Source organism: Dipodomys merriami, unplaced genomic scaffold (assembly GCF_024711535.1).
Source record: "Dipodomys merriami isolate MVZ:Mamm:240054 unplaced genomic scaffold, mDipMer1.0.p SCAF_1361, whole genome shotgun sequence".
Taxonomy (NCBI): Eukaryota; Metazoa; Chordata; class Mammalia; order Rodentia; family Heteromyidae; genus Dipodomys; species Dipodomys merriami.
This window is the reverse complement of record NW_027202673.1, coordinates 44,204-69,070: the sequence shown is the minus strand read 5'-3', so window position 1 is coordinate 69,070 and position 24,867 is coordinate 44,204. Positions and strand designations below refer to the sequence as shown.

General features: G+C 35.8%; 1 long non-coding RNA gene across 1 annotated transcript in view; it reads left to right on the top strand.

The window, feature by feature from the left end:
• The window catches only part of LOC138825251 (uncharacterized), a 40,739-nt gene extending 18,688 nt beyond the window's left edge, over positions 1-22,051 (top strand). The window contains exons 2-3 of the long non-coding RNA XR_011371379.1: positions 21,070-21,340; positions 21,988-22,051. This is a non-coding gene — a long non-coding RNA (uncharacterized lncRNA). The remainder of the gene's footprint in view (positions 1-21,069; positions 21,341-21,987) is intronic.
• Positions 22,052-24,867: the final 2,816 nt, after the last annotated feature.

Here is a 24,867-nt window from a genome sequence, read left to right as displayed (position 1 = left end):
CTAGTATTCATCTGGGTGGCCTTTTTGGAAAGTAGTCTTCACACCATAGTAAGCAGATTAATTTCGGCATCCCAAAGAAGAAATTTGCTTGGATCCTACTTCATTTTTTTCTTGAAATTGATACCATTCCTCACTTTTTCATCTTGTTCCTTGTCTGAACATGAGCACCCTTGGTGTCTTCATGTGCAGCTTATTCTAGGAATGAGAAAATAGGATACAATGCCTTCTTTGTAAATGATTTGGGAAATATCATGTTATAGTGTAAGAGAACTCACTATTCAACATATGGGCTTTAAGAGCTTTCTAGTAGCTTTCTAATGTTGGTATCCAACATTAGAAAAAATGTATAATGCAGTAGTAAAATAGAAGTCCTTGGTATGACTACCTAAATTTTTGCTTTTTTAAAGACACTTGTTTTCATCTAAAAATAGGCCTGTCTATTGCCTTCAAGTGATTTTGATGATTGAAGATGCTTAATGAGAAGTCAAAATGTATTAGTAGTCCTTTACTACCAATTAAATTTCACTTTTTCTTCTTGGAAAATATAATGATCAAAGCAATAGTTCAGAATCAGCAAGCAATAGTTGAGAATCATGCTTCAAGTGCAAGTGAATCACCAGTAAGTAATCCTCGATTCCATTTTCCACAAAGTTTTGTCACAGATACAATCTGCCTGCCTTCTGTAGCTGTTTTCCTAGCCTGGACCTATTCCTTCATTGTACAGGAAAAGTGTGATTCAACTGATTTCAGTCAGATCTGTTAGTAGAATTATCAAGTATTTAGATTCTTTTTTTAAATTAGTTGTGGGGCCTGAACTCGGCCTGGGCACTCTCCTTTAGCTCTTCAAATCAAGGCAAGAGCTGTACAACTTGAGCCACAGAACCACTTCTGGATTTTTCTGTTTATGTGGTGCTGTTCTGGGAAATGACAGAGCAGAAAGTGAAATGATGAAACTAAAAATATAAAAGCAAAATAAATTAGGATAATTATGGAGCAACCATATTGTCTATGAGAACCATGAAAGAGAAAGAGGAAAAGAGATACATATGTGAAATGACATAGCTAGCCACAAAATCCATGCATCTAATCAATTTACAGAGCAAACAATTTTTTTATTTTTTAAAAGAGATGGAAATAGAATTTATGTATTTACTTGAAATTAGTAAATACATTTTTAGTCGCCTACGTAATGAGACATAGCTTTGACTAAATTACAGGCAAGAATCTTAATCCTTGGGCTGGGAAGGTGGCTTAGTGGTAGAGTGCTTGTCTTGCAGCTTACTACAGTGTGGAGAGTACTTTCCAAAAAGGCCACTTATATGAATACTAGGGATGAGGATGAGTATACCCCTCTTCATCGCGAAGCCTAGAGTGGACACCTAGACATTGCCCATGAGTTGGTATCTCAAGGCAGATATTCATGCAATAACTGTGAATGGCTGGACACCGCTGCACAGTGCTTATATGTGGAACATATTGCAACAGCACACACACACACACACATGCACGCACATATACACACACAACATCAGATTTCTTCTTAAGTATTTTTTGTGTATGGTCTTAAGAAGAAATTTACATTACTAATTTGAATTTCTGACAGGACAATATCATCACTGTACATCTTGCTTCTATGTTCTCAGTTTTAAATTACTATCTAAGTATGTGCATTACATATGTACAGGAAAAATTAAGAGCCACACGGGTGACTCAGGTCTTTAATCCTACCTAATCAGAAAGACGAAATCTGATGACTGTGCTTTGAAACCAGACAAAAAAGTCCATTAGATTCTGGTTTGAAAGTAACCAGCAAAAGCTAGAAATGGAGCTGTAGTATAAGCAGTAAAATGCTAGCATTGAGAAAACTAAAACAAAAACATAACAAATTCTGGGACAGAGCCAAGCCTTGAGTTCAAGCTCCAGTATTGGCACCAAACTAATGAATGATGAATAAATGAATGAACTAAAAATAAATTAAGTGGTCACATGTGGAGAGACAGGTAAAATGTAACAACCGTGGTGATTAGAATATGTATTATTTTGTAATAAGTCAAATTATCATTTTTCCTAATCACTAATATTTTAATTGAACTTTTATGTACAATAAACCCTGAATTTGGCATTCATGTATATGTGTGTGTACATGTGCGCACATGTGTGTGTGTGTGTGTGTGTGTGTGTGTGTGTGTGCGGTTGCAATGTTGCTTGCCAATGTGGACAGAGTGAGGCTGAATAGAGCTATGTTGCAATATTGTTATTTATCACTCTTCTGTCCTGTCATTTCAGTGGAACCACCCTTCTGTACATTTTATTTGTCAAATAATAACATCATCATAATCAAAGCATTTACACCATTAAGTTAGATAAAAGAGATCACTTTCAACTCTTAGTATATGCTAGGAAAGAAGATACACATATAATTAGGTAGTAAGTTATTGCTGTAAGATGACTGTCAGTACAAAATATGTATTTCACCTCTTAAATGAGATATAATTTTAAGATATACTCATAATTTTGACCAACTTGACCAAATAGGTATTACTGTCTGGTTATTCCTGTGGAACTCAAGGTGGATAAACTCTTTCCGGATTTCTGCTGAAAATAACTTTCTTTGTAAGATTGTATCTATTCACACTAAGATAATAAACCCCTTATTTTTTAGGTTTGAATATCCCATCATATTGACTGAAAATCAGTATTGTGGATATGTTTATTAGATATACATTGCAAAAACAAACAAAAAGCATGTGTCACCTCCAGATTGTGGATGCATTTGAAGTTGTATTATACATACGAAGGTTTCTTCATTAATAGTATTTTTGTGGGAGTAACTATCACAACTTTAACAAATAAGGCTTTTTGAATATCCTTTCCAATGTAAATAATATCCCAGAGCGAGTCTTGCAATTTCGGAAAAACCTTTGAATATTTTAGTGTTATTTCAGTTCATTGACTATACAGCTAAAGACATTTCTGAAATAAACATTGTTAAAATCTGAAAATATAAGTGGGTATATAGGCTTTTTATGCATCATTTTATGAAAAGCCAGTTTCTATGAAAATAAAAGATATAGAATAAAAGAATGGAAGTGAGTTGGGTGAGCTAATTATTAGTATAAATTTATTTTCTATTAGCAAAGTCCTTTGAATGTATATGATGAAGTTAAATTATGGCCTTCGTGACACTATGCTTCAGTTATTTTTAGAATCTTTGTAGTTATAAGAGTGAATTTGTAGTATAAATAAATGTCTTTGAAAATTATTAGGATTAATCTTGTGTTTTGTTTCCTACTTCCAAGAAAATGAGTTATTTTCAAGTGTTAACAGTTTACAATTGAATCTTTAGTATCGTGAGAAATTTTGAACAAATATAGTAGTATTGATATATTTTTTTCGGGGGTGGGGGAGTCTGGTAGTGGGGCCTGAACTCTGGGCCTGGGCGCTCTCCCTCAGCTCTTCAGTTCAAGGCTAGCGGTCTTCCACTTGAGCCACAGCACCACTTGCGGTTTTTTTTTCTTTTTGCTTATGTGGTGCTGAGGAATCGAACCCAGGGCTTCATGCATGCAAGGCAAGCGCTCTACCACTGAGCCACCTTCCCAGCCCTTAATGTCTTTTTAAACCAATTGTATTCACAAGTTGGAGAGGCTTTAATTCATGCTTAGGCCTTGTTGTCTATGATTTTTTATCCTCTCATTGTTAATATTAATAATAGGTCAGACTGCATTTTTGGGTACATGAAAGGTAAATTATTTATCTGGGGTCAAAGGTGATTTTTATATCAGTGTTGCTTTAACAGCATTTTAAAGTAGTACCTTTGTCTCAAAATGTAGGGTATAAAAAGCAATCAAAATACTTCTAATGGTAAACAACTTAGTTGAGCTACAATGTGGAAATGATTGGTCCATAAGACCTGCAGTCTGTTTCCATCAGGAATTGGGGAGTTCATTCTTTCAGTAAGACAGTGTTAAACAGAGTTAGGGTCCCCAGGCAGTGCAGTGTTGAGTGAAGGGATAGAATATCATTTCTGCTATTTTGACCTAGAAATCAAGAATGTTATACTTTAGCAGGTCCTTTCACCAGGGAGGTATGCATTGATTCTGAACTTTGAGTTTTCATATTACAGTTCCCTATTTTCTAACAAAGATAAACTGAAATATTATGAGTGTACACAATAATTCTGGGAATTTTTCCTAGAATATTAGTCATAAAATAGAATGAGGTTAATTGATACAGTCGGGGATGGACCTCAGGCTAACACTTACCATGTGTGCAATGTTGTACTAGTAATTACAACTCTGAAGACTTCAATATGATCATCTGAGAATTAAACATGTAAGTAGTTCCACTTTTTGGAATTATTCTGAGGATTAAATTAGATACCATCGGTAAAGTACTTTGAAAAATAATCAATTAGCATTTGGCACATTCTGCCTGTTATTTTATCATGTGGTGAATTCTAACATTTTACTGTGATTTTTATTGTGTCTCTTTCTGATGTGCAATGTGATGTATTGATATTGCATTGATCATTTTTCTGTCACTATGAGGAAAATACCTGCAAAGAAAATTTCTGAGGAGGAAACTATTATATTGACTCATGGTTTAAGAGAACACAGTTTAAGATTAGATGTCTCCATTGTTTTTAATTATATTTTTATTATCTTAACTAGTTTTACAAGGGAATTTCCATTCAATAAATCATGATTTACGTGTAATGGATCTTTATATAACTTTTCCCTACACATTTTTCTTTTTTATTTCTTTTTTATTTTATTTTATTTTATTGGTGAACATAGTGTACAGAGGAGTTACAATTACATGGGCAAGATAATGAGTACATTTCTTATCAAGAATTGCAGCCTCCTCTTTGTTTACCCTTCACATCCGTTCCCAGCCTCTGCCCGCCCCCTCATCCAATACTCCCCCCCACCAAAGTTGATTGAAATTAATAGCAATTATCCATTTTATTAAAGTAGAGATGGTTTTCCCAAACTGATTCTCACAATTCATCTTCCATTCAACAAGTAGTAACGTGTAACAATTCCCTTTGTTTTTCTCCTTATAAAATTTGTTTCCATTTTATTTTATAATGAAGGATGATTTCATAAATCTACTGTAGATGCAAAATATGTCAATATATTTCTAACTGTATGCATTGATCTATACATACACCTATATTACACAGGTTACAATGATAATTTATAACTTCTGTAACTATACAATTTACTGAATTATTAAAAACGTCGACAGCTCATGCCTGGAATCCTGGTTACACAGGAGGATAAGATCTGAAGATCATGGTTTGAAGCCATCGTGGGCAGGAAAGTCCATGAGCCTTTTATCTCCAAACAACCAACAGAAAATCAGAATTGGAACTGTGGCTCAAAGTATTAGAGTGGTAACCTTGAGAGAAAAAGCTCAAGGACATCACCCAGGCTCTTAGTTCAAGAACTACAATCTATCCAAAAAATCTAATTTACACCTCTATAAGTAGAGTATTTCCATCATCCAAATGTACATCCATGCTCATTTGCAAGGTAACTCTGTTTTGTCTCAAGTACCACTAAACATTACCACTAAAGTAGCATTGGAAAGTGGGTTCATTCTATCTCTCTAATGGATTTTTCTCCACTCAAATACTCAAGTACTACAATTGTTCTAATTATTTAAATCATAACTTTTTTACCCCTAATACTATAGTTTGATTGAGTGTTTTGTGCCCCTTAAATGGATGTTCTTACCACTTTTTCATGCCCCCAGCCCTCCCTAAGTTATCCTGATTATTTTTCATCTAGAAACTGGCTTCTTACTAGTGTATGAACTTGGTCTCAGGGCACTTGATGTTATTCTTCCTGGAATTTAGAATAACAGGTGCATGGCATTGTGTACAGAACTTTATGTTCAGTCTGGCCTTTAGCCACTATCCTCTAAACAGTGCACTCCCATGTAGTCACGAATTTCATAAGCTTGTCATAGCTGATTTTTTTTAAATCTTTCATTTCCTGCAGGTTTTTGAGTACTGAATTAATTTTTGTTTTCTTGGGTTGTTTTGTTTCATTTGAATCTATGTGTTGAGTTGTTCCTCACTTTTCCTTTTGTTTCTTTCCCTCAAGTTCTTACCTAAAGTGCTAAGAAACCAATTCTTCTTTTTCAAGATAGTCAGTGTGAACATTATTTATTCAAAAGCAATTTCAGTATCTATGAATGGTATACACATGCTAAGCGCAGACTTTGGCATACACAGAGAGATCATGAAATATATGAAGAAAATAAAACTACAGATGAATGCCAGGAGGAGAATAAGCTATTATTAATTGTTTGACAGAGGTTTCTCTTCTAGTGAAAGAAATATATTGCTTGATGCAGGATTTCAAAAAATCATATTGCTAGGAGGAACCTAAACAATCATCTAATACTATAGACTTGAGAGTGATGAATTGACTTCCTGAATAATTTACTTTTGGGACAAATAAAAGCAGGCTTCCAAAAAGAGAGTAGATTTTAGAGAAACATGATGAATTTTATGTAAATAGGTCCTTAGCTGATTTTGTTAATTTGTGAACTAATACAGGGAAATAAAGTACAGCAAGGTAAAAAAATAAATAAGTTCACATTGAAATATTAATTTGTGTTTGTATATGTGTGCATGCATGTACGAGTACGCACACGAACATGTGCATATGCTCATGCATGCATTCATCATTCTTGAGGCTTGACAGTCCCTGGGAACTATTCCTCAGCTTCTGTGCCCAAGGATAGTGGTCTACTACTTCAGCCACTGCTACAATTCTGCTGTGTTTTTTTTTTTTTTGAGATAATCGCTTGTATTTTCATGATGGAACAGTGGTCTTCAGATCTCAGACTCCTGAGTAGCTAGCTAAGCTTATTCAGCCTCTGAGTAGCTAGTTAAAATTCTACCTATCCTCTGTGCTTCACTACTCTTTTATTCTTTTCGTGAGGTATTCACAAGCCTAAGTCATATATATGTCCACTTGCTTTAAAAATATTCTTACTGCTTGGCACCAGGGTATCACATGTGTACTCTTACCTACTTAGGAGCCTTGAGGACAGAACCCAGGCCAAAATTTAGTGGACTTATTTCTCAATCTATAGCTGGGTGAATTGGATCATTTCCACCATCCTGCACTATCTAGAAACTAAGATTGGAAGGACTGAGGATCCAGGCCAAGCAAGATAGCAAGCTAGAAATTTTGGTGTGCATCTCTGATGCCATTGATGATGGGAAGGCTAAAAGGACAGATCAGATGCATGTTTTTGTGGAAAGGGAACCACTATCCTAAAATTAACCACAGCTATGATGCCGGCCTGCAAGAACAATATACCCCAAGTTGAAATCCCAACATTTTCCATAACCAAAATAAGTATATACATTAACATCCAAAAACTTAATAAATATGTTCTTTGTTCTAATATCAGCTTTGTCTGATTATCATATGATATGACAGAATAATTTCTTCATTAAACTTATGATAATTTAAAAAGACCTAGAAAATTCTTTCTCGCTTATTAAGTGCAAATGAATGGCAAATTGCCTCATTTCTTACATATTTGACTACCACTATAAATTTGTCATATGATTATTATTAATAGTAATATATTCTGATTTATTACATTACTTTGTAACAGTTTTTAAACTTTTTGCTTTTCTGCTGAAGTTGAAGCATTTAAATAGTATCATCAAAGTATATTCCTTGGATATTTAGGGGAGTTTTTTACAATGTTTTTAACCAATAGCTTCTAAGAATTCTTAATTGGTATATTATTTGGTTTATTTTTAATTTCAAATTAATTTTATTGTAATGGTAATGTACACAGGGGTTACAGTTACATAAATGAGGTAATGAGTACATTTCTTCAGGAAGGAACATTGTTATATATTCCAACGATATTTTTGTACACTCAAAACAAGAACTATTGATGCTTTTGCTGTTGCCATTGATCAATGGGTACTTTTGCTTTTTTTGTTCAAGCATTTTTTATTATAAAATTGATTTACAGAGCGTTTACACTTAATTAAGTCAACTAAAGAGTATACTTCATTTTCTTTTCTTTTTTTGGGGGGGGGGTCAAGTTGTGGGGCCTGAAGTCTGGGCCTGAGCCCTGTCCCTCAGCTCTTCAGCTCAAGGATAGCGCTTGAGCCACTTGAGCCACAGCACCACTTCCGGCTTTTTTCTTTTTGCTTTTGTGGTGCTGAGGAATCGAACCTAGGGCCTCATGCTTGCAAGGCAAGTGATCTACAACTGAGCTACCTTCCCAGCCCCTACTTCATTTTATTTTCTAAATTTCAAATTTTGAGCTTAAATGTTTCCTTTTGTTTCTTTAGAGTAATTCTTTTTTCAAAGTTTAAATCAGTTAATTTAATTTTGCATGATTTTTACACATGTAAATTATTCAGACACATATATTTTGCTTTTATGATATTTAACATGTGGCTATTTAAAAATTAATTTCTTAATTTTATATGGTTAGTGAATCTAAATACATTTATTTTCTTATAGTATAAAAATATTTGTCCAGGTAACAAATACTTACAGTATTTTCAAGAAGCACATACTTTACTAAGAAAGGCTTCATTACTTGGTCACTTTTTGGAAGTACTTTTATTTGAATTAAAAAAAAAAACTTTGAGCTCGGCATGGTGATTTGTGAAATCCATTTTCTAGCTATGGTGGGAAGTGTAAATAGAGTTTGTAATTCGGGAGAGACTGGGAAACTATGAGACCTTAGTATAAAACTATTCAGAGTGAAATTATTATGGATATAGCCATCCCTAGCGTTATATACAACACCTCGCTATCATATTCTAAATCTTGAGTTAAAACACCAGTAATATCAAACATTTGTTAAAATAAAAGGACACATGTTTCAAAATGTTTATTATTTAAAACTTATGGGCTGGGAAGGTGGCTCAGTGGTAGAGCGCTTGCCTTGCATGCATGAGGCCCTGGGTTCGATTCCCCAGCACCACATCACCAAAAAAAAAAAAAAAAAAAAGAAAAAAAAACACAAAACTTATTTGCAAAAGTTCTCATGTCTTCTATTAATTTTCAATTTACTTAATCTATTAAAATCCAAGTATATTGTGACTATTTACTTTCTACTAAACTTTTAAATACTACGAGCAATATTATTATTTCATATATTAACATACTTTTACAGTTTGTGATAATTTCCTCCGTTTAATATGATAATATCAATATTGCAAATGTGTGTATGTGGTGTGTGTGTGTGTGTGTGTGTTTATGTGGTTTGTGTGTGTGTGTGTGTGCTTTGTGTGTACTTTGTAATGCTTGGGAGTTCACACCATTGCTTCACATATGCAAAGCCAATGGTTTACTACTGAGCTATACTGTCTAGTTATAATCCAAATAGTGTTTTAAACCATGACTTTCATTCCTAGTATGCTTTTTCAAAATTATATATGATAACATGTGATCCATATTCTATCCACGCTAGCAATTTTTATTGTAATTTAGAATATTTCCACTTCCAAACTCTTGTGTTTGTTATTGATAAAGTTTTACTTTGCTTCTTTCTCTCTTCATTCCTTTTCCCTTTAGAGTTTAACTATTCTCTCTCTTATTTCTTTGAAAATTATCATATTCCTATTAAAACATGCATATACAACGCTTTAATTTCTATTTTAATTTTTCCCATTTCCACTGATTTTAGTACAAGCTATTAGATGGATTAAAAAGAAACTTCTCTCAGGACACTTTATTTTTCTCCTTCTCTTCTCTGAAGTCTTTCTGGTTTTTGAAACACAATAGCAATCACATATAGCTCCTATGTGGCCCATCATTCTTTCTCCTCTCACTTTCCTCTGTTGTACAGCTCAATGTATCATTCAGCTTTGTTATGCTACACTGTTATCTAAATCTTAACTAATTCCTGAGTTAATTTTAGTTGTTTCAAGTAGTCTCTGAACACATTTTTCTACATATAATATCTGGGGTCTTGTGTTTTTTGAAGGTACAAAATATGAGTGACTATCAAACATCTAGATATCTCTGTGGAATATGGGTCCACCTGCTCAATAAACTCCTATGTAAATTCAAGTAATACAGGTCAGTCAGAACAATCTTGTAAAATGGTGTAGCTTCAGCCTTCATACTAGCTTTGAAAACCTATGAAGGTACAATTCACTTCCAAAGCACTAAAATGTATACAATAAAAGGAGATAATATATTGCAAGTGAATTACATGTGATCCTAAGCAGATTGCCAGTGTCTCACACCTGTAATCCTAGCTAATCAGGAGACTGAGATCTGAAGATTGCAGTTCAAATCCAGCATGAGTAGGAAAGTTTCTGAGGCACTTATCTCTAATTAACCACCAGAAAACTGGAAGTGGTGCTGTGGCTCAAGAGGTACAGCACAAGCTTTGAGCTGAAGAGTAGAGGGACAGTGCCCAGGCATGGAGTTCAAGCCCCACTACCATCAAAAGAAAAAGAAAAGAAAAAGAAAGAAAAAGAAATATGATCTTAGCCACCAGTTCATTGCTAGAATAATTTCTGCTCTCTCAACATGGCCTTTTTTTTCCCCATTTAAGTCCATGGTCTTATATATGACTTGCTTGGAACCAGAATTATTCTTCCATTCTAGTTTTTACAAATTTGCATGATTAGCTACCATGATTTAGAGCTAGTAGAAGAAAGAGAGTGGCCTCATCCTTCATGTTCCATTTAGGAGTAATGCTTTCTCTATGTCACTCCCATAGGTCTAAATACTGGCCTTGGCTTTATTGTTTCAAAGTTGTCTTATTTGCAGAGTCTTCTATAGTTTATTGAACCATTATACTTAAACACAGAACTTCTCTTTCTCCTATTCCTATTGTTTCTCTTTCTGTTAATTTATGTACACTTGGGCAATAATGCACAAAACAAACACTGACAAAAAAATATTTCTGAGAACCTACTTCCCACTTAAAATTGGTCTTAATTTACAGAGCATTTAGGAAATTTGAACTTAATGTACTCCAGGATAATTCATGTTTTTTTTTTAATTGTGAAAATGGTAGACAGAGGGATTAGAGTTTCATAAGTAAGTTAGTGAGTACATTATCTAACGAACATTGTTAGCTCCTCTTTTGTTTTTCCCTGCCATCCCTTTTCTCCCCACCTCCCCAACTCTCCCCTTTCATCCCCAACTAGTAAAGTTCATTTTCAACATAGTGTCTTGTTCATCTCATTGTAACAATGGGTCATACTGTGTACTTCTTTCAGCATTTTATTTCCCTTCTCCTCCCCACATTAGAAATTTGTATATGCAAGTTGGAGCTCACCGACCTCAAATACATTGGAAACGGGTTATACCATGGAGGAAGAAAATAGAAGAGAAACAAAAAAATCACATAATACATGGTAGATCGGTAGTTGGGGTGGCTTTGCTAGGGCATGTTAGCTTGGTGAGGAGAGGAAGAAGTCTCGAGTCACACTCAAACAGATAATGAGAAATGAGACAACCAATGGCTGAAGAATTTCAAGAACAAAGGCAGGGACTTATAGGTAACCTCTAGGGGCAGTGAGGGCAGCAAGGCTGGGCATGTGGTTGTCATGCCTCTCTCGATGCCCTTGGAAGTGAGGGCCAGCTCTGCTGTGGGCTAAGCCTGGCTCTTGCCTTGAAGCAGGCACCAGGCAGGAATTGTCAGCACAGCTTCAGCCTGCCCCAAGGAGGTGGCCTGTTGTGGGTGCTGTAGCCTGGGCAGCTGCTAGGAGGCTATACTCAGCAGAGCAGAGGAAACATGGCTGGTAGGCTCCGCTCCAGCCCAGCCAAGCTCAGGGCCACTTGGGAAGTTCCAGCTCTGGATCAGGACCAGGAACTGCTCCTCAGACAATAGGGCCTCTGGGGACCTGTGCAGTGGCCGCCACGTGTGGGTTGTGAACCTCCTTAGAATGGCCAAGGAGTCTCAATGGAGAGGTGCATTTGCTTCTGTGCCTCTCCCATCTTCTGGATTCCTGCTCTCCTCCTGCCTCCTGCCATGTGCAACTACAGGAGTCAATTTGTCCAATCCACTGAGAGGCAATCCCGGAGATGTTCACAGGACTTTCCAGCTGCTTCACCATGCATGCAGGGCTCACAGGGTGCCATCCTCCAGGCCAAGTTTACCACCATTTCAGCTTGGCCGCCCCTGTCTAAGGACCACAAACTGCATTCTTACACATAAATCCAGGGTTACACAAGGCCATCCTGCAGTCTAAGGCATCCTTTCCTTCCTCCTGCTCAGGTGTGGAGCAGCTGTGGAGCCAACTGCAACATCATGATTGATTATCTGAAAAGAAGAGGAAAAAAGCTTCATTGTTCCAGATACAGCTGCCCCTGGGGTTCTCTGTGTACACTAGCCTTGTGCTTAGCTAAAGATCCCCAAGACCACCGTGGAGCCAGTTGTCACGTGACCACATTAGGGTCATTTATTGCAAGGTCGAGCCTGGACTCACAACTGTCACCATTGCAGTGGGTCAGAGTTGAGATCCCCGACCCTTCTGTTAACTGGGTGATCTTATAACAATCTTATTGGCTAGCGAGTGCAGGCTAAGCAATGAGCAATGATTTGTGGAGGAGAAGGGGAAAAAAAACAAATCATTTAAATAGGGATACAGGTGGACCCATTGCAACAATGAGATGTACAAATTCTTATGGAGAAAAACTAACTCTACAACTTTGGTGAGGGGAATGGGGGAGGAGGATTCGAAGGGGGAGCAGGGGGACAATGGGAAGGGATGGGAGGGGGAAACAAAGGAGGAGGCTACAATGCTTGATAAGAAATGTACTCCTTATCTTGCCCATGTATCTGTAGCTCCATTGTACAGTATTTTCACAATAAAAAGTAAAAAAAAATAAAAAAGTAAAAATAATCTGAAGCTTTAGGTATTTCCTGTCATCCGCTGAAGGCTATTGTTAGGGGAGTTATGGGCAGAACTTTATTGTGACATTTCACGGTTTTTCCAGGAACCTGAGTTCTAAATTTCAGTAAATGTCTACTTACAATGGGTACTTTCAGTAAAGGCCTTCACAATGGATAGTTTCGGAGTATTCGGTGTCTAAGTCCAGAATGCCTGTGCTTTGGCAAAGATCTCTCACTCGGTGTGTGTGTGTGTGTGTGTGTGTGTGTGTGTGTGTGTGTGTGTGTGTGTGTGTCTGTGTGTGTGTGTGTGTGTCTGTGTGTGTGTCTGTGTGTGTAGTGTGAGAGAGTCAGACACAGCTGAGGTTTGGGGTAAAATTCTCCTTCCCTTCAGCATTGAGTTTTGGTATCTATTGTTTGTCCCACCTCCCCAATTTTGAGTTCTAAAGTTGTCCTTCTAAATACTTTTATCCTTTGATCTTCTTGATATTCAGATTCCTAAGGTCTGCTTGTGAACTTCAACATTTGCTTCATGAAGGTGATGCCTTTCTTCCATCTTTTATGAAGCCATTTGATCTCTTTAAATGCAGTTTATGCTGTGTTAGTGGTTTTACTTAGCCCAGACTGTGGTGGCCCAGGCTCTGACTGTTAATTCTGAGATTAGTTTAGGCCAATATGAGATACTATACTTTCATTATATCAATGAAAGGAGTTCAGCATCTTTATTGAAACAATTTCCTGGCTGTAAATACAAACAAAAACATCCAGTGATATAAATGTACAATCTGTTGGTTTTAGTTAATTGTGCACCACTGTAATGAAAAAAAATCTTTTTACTAACTGAAATGAGTATTTGTAATGGGAAAAAATCAAATGTTATAAATCTTAAAAATTGATCAATTACCAAAGAAAAAGAAAGACACTAATCAGGAATGAAGTACAAATGTAAGTGTTTAATAAATAAATGAAATTTTTGAGATTCATATCCACATAGCAAATAAGAAGGAAAATAAAGAGGAAAGTCACTGAGATCCTATCTTACACACCAGAATAGCTACCACCACTCAAATAAATAAACTGCTGGAGAGGTAAATAAATCAGGAACTATATTTGGTTTTGTGGCATTGTAAACTAGTGTAACCCATAGGGATATCTTAATGGAAGTTTACACAATACCAAAAAGACAGATATTTTGATGACCTTTACTGCAATTGGATACATATTGAAGGAATATAAATCAACATGAACATACATGTTCATGGCAGCAATATTCTATAGCAACCAAGCTGTGTAATCAACCTAGATGCACCAGAAAGAGGGAATGAAGAAAATGTGCTATTCATAGCTATAAACATGTTCTGGTATATGAGAAGTGAATGTTTGTACTGTATCATTGCTAAATATTTTGAATATATACCTAATCATCCTACTTTCACTAAGTTTTGTGGCATTGTGTTTTTGCTTTAATGACGAACATCCATATTGATTTTCAGACCAATTGCAATAGGTTGAAGATTTCCTATAATATGTAGATATTAGATCAAAATTTAAATATATCAGTGAACACATAGAGGACCATCATATATAGTTTATAATTTGAAGCAATTTTAAGAAGGCAACAGTTGGGTGAAAAGACGATGTTAGAAGCTTAAAAAATACACAGACATGGAAAAATACCAAAAAAATGTGCAACTAATTACTGCTAATAGTAAAATATTTTTCTCAAGTATTAACAATGAAACTATTAAAATAATACTTAATAATATCAAATAAATATGCCCCTGAAGAAAATGTACCATAGATATATGTTTCCCCATAATTTGTTTTACTTTATAACAAATGGATTAGAAGATGCTAACACATTCAAGAGTCATTGATTGAATGCAGCAAAGGAAAGTAACAGAGAAGTAGAGAAAGTAACAGAGAAGTAGAGAGTAAGAACAACCTGGGGTATGGATAAAGATCCTCAGTAGAACTTTGTAAGGAAAGAATATGCTCTGTTTTCCTGATCAAAATAGAGCTAGGACAGCTAACTTTTGACAGAACACTTGTAATGTAGAGTAGTGGAGTTAGTAATTTAGATAGTAATTTATTACATTTATTCCCTAATCTATGATGTGATTCCCTAATGATGTGAGTTATCCTAGATTTTCTTTTTTTGGGGAGGGGCGTGTCCGGTCCTGGGGCCTGAACTCTGGCCTGGGCACTGTCCCTCATCTCTTCAGCTCAAAGCTAGCGCTCTACCACTTGAGCCACAGAGCCACTTCCCGGTTTTTCTTTTTGCTTATGTGGTGCTGAGGAATGGAACCCAGGGCCTCAGGCATGCAAGGCAAGCGCTCTACCACTGAGCAACCTTCCCAGCCCCCTGATTCTAGATTTTCTGAGCCCTTTTTTTCAGACAAAATCTCTAAATTCCTCACCCTGCCAATGGTTCTTCTGATTCTCTCATTTCTCCTTGTTTCTGAACTAAACTCCTGTCACAGTTTGGTTCATGAGAAAGAGCTGGAGAAATATGAGGATGGCTTGGAGTCTGAGCTAACATCCACTCCAGCTTGGAGGATCTGGTAAAGGACTTTCACCTGGGTCTCAGAATCAGATATTAATTGACCTCTTTGGAAATGGAGAAACTCACTCACTCAGGAAGAATCTGTCATTCCTTGATTTCTCTGAAGAGATTAGATACTAGGGCACAATTCAAAGAATGAGCTTTCCCATTGTCACAAGGAACATGTTGAAAACTAAAAGTGGCCTCAGGTCCCAATGGGCCAGTCAGAAGCCAAGAGATCACAATTTCCTCCTCATCAGGGACCTTCCGGTAGGAATAGAGTCTGAGCAAAGTCTGACATAAACTGAGACTGGGCCTAAGGTGGAAACAAAAGAATGACCCTCACTTTGATTACAAGGGATTTATGTAGTGAGACATGACAACTTCCTTCATATAAGAAAATTAAAGTTATCTCGCTGCCACTTTGCAGGAGGTCAGTTTCCCCAAAGGAGAAGTTGTTAAATGTTGTGACTGCCAGTTTGCTCTGTAGGCTGTTGTCTCTCTCACCCCTTCTCATGTCAGGAATGCATTGCTTCTTTCAGACATTCAACTACCTGTACTGACTCCTATGCAGGAATACTGTAGGCTGTTCTTTGGCTAACCTCTTGCATTTAAAGTAGATTAGGCCCAGGCTCTGCTCATGCCAAGAGGTAGATGCAAGAGGTGAGTATAAGCTCAGATTTGTACAGAACCACGATCATATTGAAAAAAAAATAAATTAAATAAATAGTTGAGTAATTTAGGGTTTATAGCCACAAAATTTAGGTAATTATTAGTAATACATCTAGAATCATGGATTAGGAAGAGAACTGTGAAGTAGGTTCAGGATACAATGGAAAAGACACACCATAGCCATAAGAGGAGATGAGAGTATGAAGGAACTATTGGCATAGGTCCATTTATTATCTTAGGAGTGACCTTGGATAGGAGGCTTTTAGAATAATATCTAAAAGAGAGGGACTTGCTGGGCACTGGTTGCTCACACCTGTAATCCTAGCTACCTGGGAGGCTGAGATCTGAGTATTATGATTCAAAGCAATCCCAGGCAGAAAAAGCCAGAAGTGGTGCTGTGGTTCAAGTGGTAGAGCACGAGCCTTGAGCTCAGGGACAATGCCTAGGGTTCAATTCTTCAGTGCCACATAAGCAAAAAAAAGCCAGAAGTGCTGTTATGGCTTGAGTGGTAGGGAACTAGCCTTGAATTGAAGAGGTCATCAGTGCTCAGGCCCAGAGTTCAGGCTCCTTGTCCGGCCTAAATAAAAACAAAAAAATAAAACAAAAAAAACTTCCAAACTTATCTTTTCTCATAATTGAAGAGAGGCTCATTTTACAGAAATTCTCCTTATCTAGCTCAAGGTCATCAAAACTTCAGTAGACTTTTCCTGTTGAGATGTAATGCACCTATCTTTACTGAACCTAATCATGGCTGGGAAAGTATGGACATAGATACGTTTGTTGTATTTTTCCTAATGAATATATAACATTCAGTTATTATATATAATATAGAATATATTATACATTGTATAAATATATTAAATAGATTATAACATGTATTACATATTAACAGACTTCCTCATTTTAGATGTAGGAACAGGCAACATATTGAAAGAAAAATGTTTGAATTTCTGAGTTATTTCTCTACCACAGGAAAATAGCAGGTTTCATTCTTATTACCCAAAGAGCAACATAGGAAAGCGTGGCCCATGGATGTGGTTCTCTGGATTTTGGAAATTGTGATCATATATATATATATATAAAATGAAAAATATTGAATATGTAAAACTATAACAACAGATAAATAAGTGAATACCCATGTGCACACACTCCCAGTCACTTTCATGTATAAGACTTTCTTTTCTATGCTCCTATTCACCTACACAGAGAGTACATGAGTTGCCCTTGAATTGTCCTGGAAGTTCTTTATTGGGATACTGTAACTTCACATCCTTTGTTCCCTAAGTAGTCAGATGCTATGTATTCAATAACAAAACTGTTACAAGCAAAAGTATCCACCCTGACACATAGAGGAACTTGGATTTCAGAAATGCCACAAATAAGTGGGAGGTACAGCAGTACTTTTCAAAATTGAATACACTACATATTTATTAGAAAGCTTGTAAGAAAAAAACTTCAGCGTAGGATGATACACTTGAAGAAAAGTACAGTTTAAATTACATATAGCCGGGGACTGCAATAGACACTAATTAAGAATTTAAAAAAATAAATTACATATGACATCAAATTACAAAGTTCCAGGGCATTTCCCTACTCTTGAAAACTAGAGTAATACATATTAAAAATAAATAAATGAAAAGACAAATATTTTATACCAAATTTCAAAACATACTATATGTTATACAAAAGAAATGCTATACGCATGCGTTTTACAGTCTAGTAAAATCATATGGCATGAAGAATCTTATTAACTGATTCATAAAATCAATACAATGCAGTTAAAACATCCGATATCTCAAGTGTTAACTTAGCAGAATACTTTCAATCTATGGTGTCTATTTTGCATATTATCCAGCCCTATCCATCCCACAATGGCAGAAGGCTTTTCCTGAGAAAGTCCAGAGACCCGTCTACTGTGAGTGCTCAATGTAAACCTGTTCCAATTCTCTTTTATTTGGGCATGTGTTAGACTGACTATCCGTTAACTTGCCAAAGGCACAATTTGGACAGGCTTCCAGTAGTGATATTTTAGCTCTCAGAAAAAAGGGAAATTGAAGACAGGGGGAAAATCTACCAGATCCCTGAAAGATTTCTATCATTGTGCTAAACCTGTAGCTTTCTACTGACAGTTGAACAAACTGCAGTAATTGCCACTCCAACCACATGTCCAAAAAGAGGCTTTCCATATATTGGCCTATTTTCACTTTGGTAAATCAAGACACACTATTGTGGCCCCGTTTACCTTAAACTATCAGCTATGGTTGGCCCAAAGGATAGTTGAACTTACGAATTTCTTAAATTTTAGGTCATCACACAATCACTTCATAACCCTTAAACATTAAAAATACCTACCCATATAAGTCTGCATTACATACTTATTACGGTTTTAATTCATTTTTCATGTGTTACATATTTATGTATCACGGGGCTTAGCTCTGTAATATTCCTTCTCATGTTTTTTACCACTGAGTACAGTAATTATTTCTGTATTTTTTCTCCATCTCTGTTTACTTTAATTCAAGTCCTTAATAGCATCCTGTCCATTGACAACTCCTAACTACTGATTTTAACAAACTCAAAATATCCCAAAGTGAACTTTGATCTCTATCTACAAACCAATCCCTCATTACTATCTGATTAAGTGATACCTCTTCCAGCTGTCTTCTCAAAATACCTTGGAGTCATTTCAGACTTACATACTTTTTCACACCTCATATTTAATCTATGACCAGGTTTCAACAAATTAACTAACTGTATATTTTAGGAAGCATATATATGTGTATATATACACACACACACACATACACACACACACACACACACACACACACACACACACACACATATATATATATATATATATATATATATATATATATATATATATATATATGGTATATGAGTGCTAGTACTATGACTAAAATTTGTGGCCTAGGTTCTTTTATTTTTTTTAGGGGGGGGGTCCGGTCGTGGGGCCTGAACTCTGGGCATGGGTGCTGTCCTTCAGCTCTTCAGCTCAAGGATAGTGCTCTACCACTTGAGCCACAGCACCACTTTCAACTTTTTTCTTTTTGCTTATGTGGTGCTGAGGAATTGAACCCAGGACCTCATGCATTTAAGGCAAGCGCTCTATCACTGAGCCACCTTCCCAGCCCTTTACTTTTCTTTTTGGTTCAGTCTTTATTTGGTATAAAGATCACCTACAATGTCATTACCCACACCCTTTTAATTTAAAAATATGTATATTCTGTAGCAATGTTATTCTCATTATAACCATAATTAGGAAGATAATGTGGGTTCATCTGCTCCATACATCTTGAAAGGTAATGAATGTGAAACTTACAGAATATCCTCAGATATGCCTGGTGGAAACCTGGATTTGAATTATGGTTCTACAGCTGATCCGTATTGTGTACTTGGGAAATTTGTTTGGCCTTGTTGCCTACTTCTGTTTTTAATAAAATACTTAATTCATTTCCTAACTGGAAGAACTATCATGAGCACTAAAATTACCCTAATGCAGGTGCAGTGCTTGGAATGGTGTCTTCACATTGTGTAGTAGGTCCCAAAGAAGTCAGCTTCCATCAACATTGTCAGAACATCCTTCCTGAAGGACTTAAGAAATATGTACCCAACTGATGTTAATATCTGTGAAAACTTATATTTACAAAAAAAGGTCTTGTCTTCATATGAAACAATTAAAGTAATGTTGGGGCTGTCCTGTGGCTTTTAGTCTGAAGGAGTTTTGCCTAAATTTTATTCTTACTCTATTAGTAGTAGCAGTAGCATTCTTTAGTGCTACCCTTCATTTTTCTAGTTCTGTGTTCCGTTTGGAATACTATTGTAACTTAGTTTATAATCTTTCTTATTAGAATAAATAAATTACAACTGCTGAAGTTTTAAATAAATAGACAATTTTAGGTGTGCATTACATTTTATGTGCTTAATACTTTCCTGAAATTATTCCTTTTAAATTATATATCCAAAACAAACAATTTTTTAAGATTTCTTATATGATTTATAGATTTATTTTATGATTCTTATATGATTTCTTAGAGATCCATAAATAAAACATCTCAGAACAGGAAAAAAGTAGGTAAGAAGTTATAAAAATACTGTTGTGGTGTCTTAATGGCTAAGTGTATAGAACATGTAACAAAACAGTTGGAAGATTCATTTGCTCTTTTTTCTATTCTCTCACCCTTCATTGTAGAAACTTTCTCACTATGAATTGCCAAGTGGTCTGGATATTTCAAGCCTCATCTCAGTGACAGAAGTGATGGGATTAGGGACATGTGCTCCTATGACTGGCTTTTAGGAAGTTCACAATAAAGCAATACCAGTACATATAAAGAAACTTTTGTGAGTGATGTGCATTGACTTCCTCAATTGCCAAAATTAAATTCATATGTCAAAACATCAAATTACTTACAGCACAGAGTAGAAGCTAAGTCAGTAAAATGTATAGGAAGATTTTCCACTGAGAAAATTGCATGGGGTGATCATCACTCTTCCATTGAAAATGTACAGCCCATCATTCTACTTTAAACTCTAGAATATTTCTGATCTGAAGACAATTATAACACACCAATGTGCTATGAGTGCTGAGCAGTTTATGTGTGTATTACTGTAATATATGTAAAATCTTTGGAGGTATGTAGTGGCCTGACCTTCAAACTTCATTTTGTGTTGTTAAGTTTCATGGAAAAATGTTCACAATTATGCAATTCACACTCATCTAAGACTGAATCGGGCAACTGAGATAAGACATTTGGGTCATCACTCCAGTGACAAGGTTTGTGACCTATGAAATAAATAACATTATTTCACAATGTATATGTGTTTCTGAAAATTTACGCAATACCAAATACCAAATGAACAAAAGGGACAATTGTCCATCTCTTATATATATCCGAAGTAAAGATACACCTGAATTATACTTTCTTGTTAGAGGATCACAGAATGACTGGTGATGTTTGGTTTCTTTCCAGGTGCTCCTATACATTTGTGAATCTTCTCTGAGGAAGTGTTTTCCATAGTTTGTTTTGAGGTGTCCCAAATATCAGTACTGTCACTAACCACAACCATGGAACAGCAAAGATGTTGGGATACCTGGCCAAAGAACTGAGAAATCACAGGAAGTGATAGGAAAGAAGACACCAGAGGACCCAAAGCCTCATTGCCAGCTTCTGGATTCCCAAATCCTGTTTAAAATGCTTTATATTCATTCTACTACAGGGGTGGGGTAATGAGTGGCTACAGGTATGTCCACAAACTGAGGCATCAATCTAGTTTGTGGTTACAACTATTAACTGAGGTATTGTTTGTATACATAGTGATAATTGAATCCCTTATTTTTAAGGAGCAGAAGGGAGCAATAATCATTACAACCATAGCACAGACATACATCTTGTTTCCAAAGTCTTAAACTTTTAGTGTCCAACAGCTCTAACTTAAATACTTTTGAGGTAATAAATCATACCCCTGTCTTCCCTTAACTGTTTGGCCTTTCCAGAGCACAGCTCTCAGCCTTTTGATTGTTGTTTGAGATGGCTTCCCAATGTATCCCTTTCCAGGTATAACAGTTTGACTCTAGAATCCCTCACAAGTACTATTACAGATGGGTTATTTTGAAAGGGATATTTTTTCTAGGGTAGGTTCAATTTTTTAAATTGTATTTTATTTAAAGGTACTGCACAGAGTGTTTACAGTTACATGAGTAAGGTACTTTCCTTGATGAATATTGTTACCCACTCCATTGTTGTTCTCCTATCCTTTCCCACCCCCAACCATACCCCCCACCCCAAAGTTGTAAAGTTCATTGCTGGTATATTGTCTTGTGAATATCATTGTTGCAATGGGTCACTTCTTTCATCATTATGTTATTTCCCTTTCTTTCTCCAAATCAGATAATGTATATACAAGATGGAAGGTACCAGAATCAAGACAGAGATGTCCAGAGATAAATCAAAGACAAATGAAATAAAATAAGATCAATTTACACTTCTTTACTGACATCAAGGTTGATATCTGAAAAAAAAAAAAGTAATTGTTGTTTCCATGTCTTGGAGTCCATTTCAATTAGCATCATTTTGTATGGTCAACTGTACATAGCTCTAGAGCCAGCAATCCCATTCATGGGCATTTGTCGAAATTATCTCTAGATAGCTAATGGATGAAAAATGGAATTGAAAATAGCAAAGGAAAACAAATCAAAATTCAGGTGTTATGATTTTACAATTCTAATATGAAAGAACTGAAGCTTTTGTTTAATGAAGAAGAAAGTTTAGCCTGTAATTTCAATGCAAGGCATCAGTTGTAATGAGTCTAAAGTCTTTTCCTTAAAGATATCCAAGAGTAATATACTCATCCTCTGAAGAGTAAACAAGTAATTATTTTAATTAGCTTTGCTTAATATTAATTTACGTGTAGAAAATAAGTTAAAATATCTTCTCTCAGGCTGGGAAGGTGGCTCAGTTGTAGTGTTTGCATGCAAGAGTCCCTGGGTTCAATTCTTCAGTACCACATAAGCAAAAAGAAAAAACCCGGAAGTGGCAGTGTGGCTCAAGTGGTAGAGCGCTAAACTTGAGCTGAAGAGCTGAAGGACAGCGTCCATGTCCATAGTTCAAGCCCCACGACCGGACTCCAAAAAATAGAACACTAAAACTACCAGCACAAATACGTTTTTGGCAGCATTATTACCATATCTAAGATATGGAACCAGTCCTGATGCCCCTCAGTAGATGAATGGATCAGGAAAATGTGGTATATATACACAATGGAATTTCATGCTTCTATGAGAAAGAATGACATAGCCCCTTTCTTAAGAAAATGGAAAGACTTGGAAAAAAATCAATATGTGAAGGAAGCCATACTCAAAGAAACATAGGCTCTATGGTTTCCCTAATTTTTATTAATTAATATATGCTTAGGATAGTCCTGGCAGATAGGTTCATTTTTTACACTCTTAATATTCGCTGTGTGTGTTTGTGTGTGTGTGTGTGTGTGTGTGTGTGTGTGTGTGTGTGTGTGTGTGTGCGTGTGCCTGTGTGCAGTAATGAAACTGACTCAGAGCCTCAAAATCTTGCTTGTTTTTTTTCACTCATGACTGACTGAATCTGTACTATTTTAACCAAGGTTTCACTATGTGTTTGATTGAACAATTGAACATAAATGTCTCGTGGATTGCTACCCCAGCCATCTGTGAACCATGGTCTTACAATCTCAGCCTCATGAGATGAGATACTGGCATCTAGCTCTATTGCCAAGTGTCATTTCTTCGTTTTGATTTGTTTTGTTTTTGTTGTCTTTGTGCATCAAAAATCAGGACTATTCACATAAAATTGTGTGTTGTTTAAAGATTACCTTAATAATGTAATCCTTTTACATCCCATTATGTGATTTGATTTTTTGAACTCTATTGTTGCAGTCAAGTCACTTATATATAATTTGAATCTTCTTGTCTTGGTTTTATAGTGTGTTAGGTGTTTAAAAACAGAATTTATCAAGGTTTACCTCTACACTACTGAAGCAGGACCTTTATTATTACTCAATGTCCTGTAAATCATAAGTTTATCACTACTTGAGGCACCATATGAGCACAAATAGTTTCCTATAATACCTACACATATTTTAGAGCTCAATGCCATGCAATGCACACTTCTGTCAAATATGCAAGGACATTATTTGTGATTCTCCATGGATTTTCACGGTTCTTTTCTCTATTCTCCAGTGTTAGGTCCTATGATGGTCATGTTGATTTTCTCCACTCTTATATTCATCATTGCATCTTGGGAACTACTGGTATGCATTACTGTACTTCTGTCTATTCTCCTTGTGCTTCGGCTTGTACCCCTCTGACCTCGAAGGGCTAAGAATTGGGGATATTTGCTTTACTCTTTATCTCAGACATCTATCTTTACTTTCTAGAAATACATTCATTGAATTCCTTCGTAAAGTCTAATGTCTTGAAAATTATTACTGCATTTTCATGGCTTTGTTATTTGGCATTAGGGAAGAACATAGATCAGTACTGTAATTTAGGTTAAAGATTATTGCAATCATACTTCAATAGATATTCTTCATTGGATAATGTGTATTTCAAGGTCTGCCTGCCTGCTTCCTTTTCACTGTTTTGTTTATTTTTCAATGTAGTCTTTTCTTCTGGAAAATATTTATGTGCCTAGTGAAGATCAATTCTTACTGTAACTATTCATTAATTTTATTCCAACCTCATTTCACAGATCCCTCTGAGTTTCTTCAGGGTCTGTATAGTGCTTCACATTTTTAAATATGTTTTAACATCGATGTAGCCAATGCTGAAGACACATTCCTTAAGTCACCATTTTGATGACTGAAAAGCAACCATGCTGCAATCTCACATATGGCAATTTTCTGGTTTTAAATTCTTTTAGATTAAAACTGATGCTGCCCAACAAATATTCTGTGTACAATTTTATATTTTCCTAATTATTTTAATATACTTCCCATATTATATAAAGTTAAAACATTATCACTTACATTATCACTTACTAAAACGGTCAGAGTAAAGTTCTATTCATTCACAATTATAAGATAATAGAGTGTCCATTATGACCAAGTGAGATATTTAAAATTTTTTTTTGTAGTCCTTAAAGGTTGTGCTGGGGAATCCAGTCCAGTGCTTCATATTTCTTAGTCTACTGTGGGCCTCTGAGCCTGATGTGACCTGTGGTTTTATTTTCACTCAACAGAATTTTAAAAAAATTCAATAGGAAGGAATTATTACTTGCTTACTTTCTCCAATATCT